Genomic DNA, 7,466 nt, shown 5'->3' with positions numbered 1-7,466 from the left:
TTAAATAAGTATTAGTTACGAACTGACACAAGTAACCGATAACAAAATTGTAATTATTTAACTTTTTTTTGTTTTTTACATGGAATTATAGCTTGCGAGAACCGTTCTTATAAATACTTTAATCGTAGAAAAGGATTTATTGATCTGTGTAGTTAACAAAAAGATATTGCAAAAGTCGTTAATTTCGCATTGGGTCGGTAAGAGAGACTCAAATAGGATCCCCTTAAGAGCATTAAGACTGTGTAATTAAGTATGTTTATCGTCGTTTGAAATAAACCGTTAAATCGTATGACATTGGCTACAAATGTTATTGTGTTATTATCCTTGTTAAAGTATCAATATCGTTGGTCGCTATTTAATGTAAATACATGTACGTGTGAATTCTCATTTGTTGTTATAACCATTTTAATATTAGCAAATATATATATATATATATCGAAGTGATCTTGATAGCATTAATAATTTAAGTCTAGTTATACATATGAGTGCATGTACAGTATTTTAAGTCAACATACAAATTTATAATTCGTGATATAAGGCATTGTTGACATATATATATATATATATATATATATATATTTGTAAAATTCAATAATATGTCACCCATGTATGCGGTTTTAAGATTATTCATTTGAAATGCCACTTGGATGTATAAAAGATAAAGGACAATAGCCTTGGCATCCGATTGTCAATGCTAGTTCGTTCGTTAATTATTCATGTTAACAGTATGCCTGTGGATCGCACACCTACATGCATTTTTAAGCTGTTTTCGATATTCAAGTCGGTCTTAAGCTATTGTTAGTTGATAATTATGTAAGATAATATATGGACTTCCGTTTCCGGTAGGTTAGGAGAGTGACACGTGTGTGTGAGCTGCGAGTTTCGAGAGGCGATCTGAGAGTTGGAGAGGGTATGTGAGATAAAGAGGTGTGTTATTTGAGAGTGGAGGTGAGTGTGGAGTGAAAGAAATAAGGGTGGGATAAGGAGAGAAAAGGTAAGAGGGAAAAAGAGAGTGAAAAGTAGAGAGGTAGGCAAGGTAACGGTAGGCACGAAATAAGAAGAGACTAGAGGCGCGTGGGAAGTGAGAAAGGAGGGAGCGAAATCTGGTGGGAACTAGGCGAGACGAAACAGCTAGGGAAAATTGAGAGACATTAATAAAGGATAAAGGAAATTAAGTATATGGAGAAGAGAGATGGAGACAAGCATGGTAGTAGAGAAAGTGGAGGAGACAGGAAGTGTAACTCCGAAAGGGAAAGTAGGACAGATAGTAATGGGGAGAAAAGGTAGTGTAGTAACAACAGGAGCGATAGATGGGTGGCTTAAGAGATCGAGAGAGGATTTAGGGGAAAAAGGGGATGAAGGAGGGACAACTAAAAAAGCACAAAAGGATATGGGAGGATTGATTTTGAAGGAGATCAAGGATCTAAAAAAGGAAGGGAAGCTAGGGAGGGAAGAAGTGAAGGATGGTATGGAGGAAATAAAGAGGGAGATAGAAGGGATTAAATTGGAGATGAGAAGAAAAGAGGAGAAATGGGAAGAGGAAAGAGAGGAGATGAAGAGGAGAATAGATAGATTAGAAAAGAGTGTAAAGGAAAATAGGACGGGAGAGAGATTAGAGGAGAGGATTAAAAAGATAGAGGGGAGTATAGAAAGGGAAGAAAGACAAAAGAAAAGAAAAAATCTAATTTTCAAAGGAATTAAAGAAGAGAAAGGAAAGATTAGGGAAGGAATAGAAAAGATATGTAGAGAGATAGGAACGACGGTAGGAATTGAGGAAGTAAGGGAAATAAAGGCAGGGAATGAGGAGAAGGGGAAGATGTTGATAGTTAGAGTAAAGTCAGAGGAAGATAAAATGAGAATTCTAGAGAATAAGAAAAAGTTGAAAGGGAAGGAAATATGGATAGATGAGGATCAAACGTTTAAAGAAAGGAAGATAAAATGGAAATTAAGACAATTGGCAGGGGCGGAGGAAAAGAGAGGAGAGAGAGTGAGGATAGCGTATGTAAAATTATGGATAGGAAGTGAGGTATGGGTATGGGATGAGGAGGAGGAAGAGTTGAAGGATGGAAGAGGGAGGAAAAGGAGGGTGGTATTAGAGGAAAGGGAAAGAAAGGGGGAATAAAGAAGGGGCAAATAAGGAGGAAGAAGGAGGATGTTAGGGAATATGGAGGAGGAGTGGGGGAAGGGGATGAAGGAGAGAAGGAGAAGAAAAAGCAAGGGGAAGAGAGGGAAAGGGAGAGAAGAAGGGAAAAAGGAGTATATAAGATAGGGTTCTGGAATGTAGCAGGTTTAGGAAACATAGATAGAGACTTTTGGAAAGGATTAGAGGAATGGGACGTGATAGTTTTATGTGAGACGTGGATAGATAGTAAAGGATGGGAGAGAGTTAGTATGAGACTGCCGAAAGGATATACGTGGATGAAGCAATGGGCGGGAAGAAAGAACAGGAAAGAAAGGGCAATAGGGGGATGATAATAGGAATTAGAATAGGAATAAGAATGGAAAGAGAGAGGGAAAGAAAAGATAGGGAAGGTTTGATGAGTATAAAAGTATGGTTGGGTGGTGAGGAATGGAGAGTGGTAGGGATATACATTAATAATGACATGGAGAAGAAGTTGGAAGAGTTAAAGAAATGGACGGAGGAGAAAGGAGAAAAAGGGAGAACAATAATAGGAGGAGACTTTAATGCCAGGATAGGGAGAGAGGGAGGAATATTAGAGGAAGAAAGTATAGAAGAGGAAAGGAAATCAAAAGATGGGAAAATTAATAGAGAGGGAAAGAAGTTATGTAGCTTCTTAGAAGAGCAAGGATGGTCGGTTCTTAATGGGAACTATAAGGGAGATGAGGAAGGGGAATGGACATATGTGGGAGAGAGGAGAAATTCGGTGATTGATTATGTGATAGGAAACAGTAGAACGAGGGAAAGAGTGATAAAGTTTAGAGTAGAGGACAGGATGGACTCGGATCATAGACCAGTTGTAGTATGGATAGAAGGAGGAAAGAGAAGTTTAAGAGGGAACAAAGGCAGGTGGAGATTAAATAGAGGAGATTGGACAGAAGAAGGAAGGAAAGAGTTTAGAGAAGCCTTTGAGAGGGAAATAAAAAATGGAGGAGGGATTGAAGAAGAATGGAATGTATTAAAGAGAGAAATTAAGAAAGCATTAGAGAGGATAGAAAGGAAGGAGAGAGGCAAAAAGGAGAGAGGATGGTGGGACGAAGAATGTAGAGAAAAGAAGGAAAAAGTTAAAAGTGAAATGAAAAGGTGGAGAAGAGAGGGGGGAGAAGGAAGGAGGTATAAAGAAATGAAACGGGAATATAAAGTTTTGTGTGAGGGAAAGAAAAAAGAGGAGATAGAAAGATGGGAGAAGGAAGTAAGTGAGGCAAAAACGGAGAGTCAGGTATGGAAGGTAGTAAATAAGGAGAGGAGAAGAAGAAAAAGGGTAAATGAAGGAATAGAGATGGAAGAGTGGGATGAGTACTTACGGGGCTATTAGGAGGGGTGGAGTGGAAAACGGTATGGGGAGGAGGAAAAGGAGAAGGAGAAGATGAGGAAGAAGAGTTAGGGAAAGAGGAATTCGAAAAGGCAATAAATAAGATGAAGGATGGGAAGGCGATGGGAGGGGATGGGATAGCGAATGAAGTATGGAAGTATGGAGGAGAGAAGATAGAGGAGGGATTATGGGAGATATGTAGGAAAGTATAGAGAGGGGAAGGGTGGCCGGAGGATTGGAAAATGGGGGATATAGTGCCGATTATTAAGAAGGGGGAGGGAGAGAAGGTGGGAGATTATAGGGGGGTGACGTTGACACAGACGGCTTACAGAGTATATGCGACAATTTTGGCGGAAAGATTAAGAGAAGATATAGAAAAGAAGAGACTGCTACCACCGAGTAAGACAGGTTTCAGGAGAGGGATGGGGAATATAGATAATATTTACACATTGAATTATTTGATCAATAGGCAGGTAAACAGGAAGGGAGGGAAAATGATGATTCTATTTGTGGATATGAAGGCGGCCTTCGACTCGGTAGATAGGGGAAAACTGATAGAGGTGATGAGGAAGAGAGGGGTAAGAGAGGAGTTAGTGAGAAGATGCAAAGAAATCTTAAGGGAAACAAGTAGCAGAGTAAGGGTTGGGGAAAAGGAAGGAGAAAAATTCTGGACAGTTAAAGGGGTTAGGCAAGGATGTCCGTTGAGCCCAAGTTTGTTTACGTTGCTGTTAGCAGACATAGATGATTTTCTAGGGAAAGGGGGATGGGGAGGAGTAAGGTTAAGAGAGAAAAGGATATATACCTTGGCATATGCGGATGATATTGCAGTATTAGCGGAGGATGAGGAGGGGATGAAGGGAATAATAGGAAAATTAGAGAGGTACTTAGAAGAGAAGGGGATGGAATTAAATGTGGGAAAGACGAAAGTCATGAGATGTAGGAAAGGGGGAGGAAGATGGAAGAGAGTACAATGGAGGTGGAAAGGAAAGGAAATAGAAGAAGTAGGTGAGTTTAAATATCTGGGATATGTAATAAAATATAACGGCAGGCAGGAAGCGCAAATAAGAGATAGAGTGAAAAAAGGAGCGGCGATAATGGGACAGGTGTGGGGAATTGGGAAAAGGAAATTCGCAAAAGATTGGGGAAAGAGGATTTGGTTATTTGACAGATTAGTGTGGACGGTAATTAGTTATGGAGTGGAAATATGGGGATGGAAAGAAAGGGAAGAAATAGAGAGAATTCATGATAGATATTTAAGATGGATATTAGGGGTGAGAAGAAGTACAGCAGGGTATTTAGTAAGAGAGGAAGTGCAAAGAGAGAGGTTGAGGGGAAGGGCCGACGTAAGGGCATGGGGATATGAAAGGAGGTTAGAGGAAGGAAAAGGAGGAGAATTAGCAAGGGCATGCTGGGAAGAGATAAAAAGAAGGGCGAAGGAAGGGAGGGTTAGAAAGGGATGAGAAGAGGAAAGGAAAGATTATTGGGAAAAAGGAGATTGGAATATAAAAGAGGTAGAGGAAGTAAGGGAAGAAGGAAGTGTAAAGGGAGAAGAATTATGGGAAAGGGAGAGAAGAATGCAAAGGGAAGAAAGATGGGAGAAGATAAAGACGTCGAAATCTAACAAATGGTATCAGAGGATTAAGGGAGAGGAAGGAGTTCCAGGATATTTGAAAAAGGGGTGGGGAGAAAGTAGGTGGCAGAGGCTAGCGAAGTTTAGGCTAGGAGATGGGATAAGAGAGGGAGAATATTGGAAAGAAGAAGAAGGAAGGAAATGTAGGTGTGTGAGTGGGCAACGGAGACGTGGGAACATCTATGGGAGGAATGTGTGGTGTGGGAGGTAGGATGTACATGGCAGGAAAAAGTTGGGAAAATTTTGGGGGGGAAGGGGAAGGAGAGGAATGGTTGAGGGAAGTGGAGAGGCTTATAAATAGGGAGAGTGTGAAGGAGAGGATGAAAGAAGAAGAGAATGTGAGATAGGAGAAAGTTTGTGAACGGAAACGGGAGTCCAGGAAGGGAAGGGGGGAAATAGCGTACGTGTGCGTATACGATATAAGTAATAGCGAGCGAGCGAGCGAGGGATATCTCTCTCTCTCTTAAAAGTATAATTTTGTAGAACAAGTATCAAATTCTTTTTGTATGTTATGTTTATTGTTTTACTGTATTTTTATATATTTTTGCTGTATATATGTAAAGCATAGACGCTAGAATGCGGAAGAGGAGATATAAATGTAAAATTTTTGTAACTCTGAGGAGAAACAATAAAGATCTATCTATCTATCTATCTATGTAAGATAATATTTGTTCCTGTTATAATATGTCTAAATAAAGATGTTAAAATGTAAATATCCGTCTGGTTTATTTAAGTTTAGAATCTCACACATATTGGGTTGTTCGGAAAGTCATTTCGTTTTTTTCACATACAATTTTCATGTAAAAAAACGAAATTTCCGAACAACCCAATATGTTCATGATATTATCGATAAAGAGTTATACGAGTAGATGCATATATGTTATACGTGTATGGCTACGTTAGTTTCATATATGCACTTGTATGTGTGTATTCTTGAATTGATTGTGTGCGTTAAAAGTTTTATATATATATATATATATGAATGTAAGCGTATTACATATACTATCTTATTTGCAATACTTCACTGAATGATACGTACGTAATACTTAATATATCTAAATTAATATCTTTATAAATATGTTTATATATCGTAGTTTGACTGCTAGACGTGAATGATCTAGTGATAATAGTATTAAATTATCGTTTAAATATTGAAAAAGGGAAAAGAGCATAAATCGTTTTATTAGGCTATTTGAATTTTCCCGCTTTAATCGAAGAGAGCTTTCTCTCCAAACTCTCTCTCTCTCATTCTATTATGGCCGCCTTTTCGCCTGCTAGTTTTGACAGGCGCGATGTTCCTTCGATTGTAGTCGGCAGTATTTAGATGCGATTTATTCGTATTACCGCGTTGAGATTAAATGTGATTATAGTGGAATCTCGTGTAAAATATAATTTAAAGGTCGGTGGCAAGGAAGAAGATAGGTAATAAAATAAAATAATGATTAAGGAAAAAATAAATCGTGACTGACGGCGACGGGCGTTAAGACGAGACGCTGGTCGTTACAATATCTTCAACCTAGAAAATAACCACACGCTCAGACTGTTACATATATACAGGGTGATTCGAAACAACCGTTTGTCCTTAAAATGTCGTATTCCTGAATGAATTCTGAGACGATTTTTCCTTTGCCAAAATTTTATCCGAAGCTTAGTTTTTAAGTTATAAAAGGAAATAGTTAGCAAATTACGGCACGGGTACGGCCGATAGGCAGGAGCGGCGCAACTCATCCTACGCGGGCGATTACGCGAGGCGCTCGTTGCGATCAGCTGTTATCTACACGCGATGTGTGTGTGTGTCTGTGTATGTACATACACCCTCTTTCTCTCTATCTCTCTCTCTCTCTTACTTATTCTTACCCTGAAACTTTAGCATTAGTTTCTTATTACCAGCAGTAACATAGTAAATAAGAAATAGAATTCATTACTCACATTTCCTTCACGTAGAATAATACCCGCACCTAGACTGAAGCGTGCGTATTAATTCACATTAATAATAATTATGTTCCTGACACGTCGCGTTCTCTACATAAGTCCTGACTACGCGTGTTTTACCGCTCGGCCCGCGAGCCAGGCTTGTTATCGCGTACCTTTGTAGAGTAACGCAAGAACGCGTCAAAAATCTCCCACCAGGACGTCACAGAACGATAGTCGCGGAACAGCAGGAAGAAGCACAAGGATCGCAATGCTAAGTCCCGACGACTTCTCCCACGCACTCACTGTATCTGTATGCGCAGATGGTCTATCGCAAGAAACAAGCTTTATGATAGACACTGGAGCCGCGCCGAACCTTGTTAAGCAAAGCAAAATACACCCCAAGACAAACATTGATTCAAATACTATCATAT

Source organism: Prenolepis imparis, unplaced genomic scaffold (genome assembly GCF_030444845.1).
Source record: "Prenolepis imparis isolate NDT839.2.m4 unplaced genomic scaffold, iyPreImpa1.0 SCAF_1, whole genome shotgun sequence".
NCBI classification, from domain to species: domain Eukaryota; kingdom Metazoa; phylum Arthropoda; class Insecta; order Hymenoptera; family Formicidae; genus Prenolepis; species Prenolepis imparis.
Note: the sequence above shows the minus strand (reverse complement) of the source record.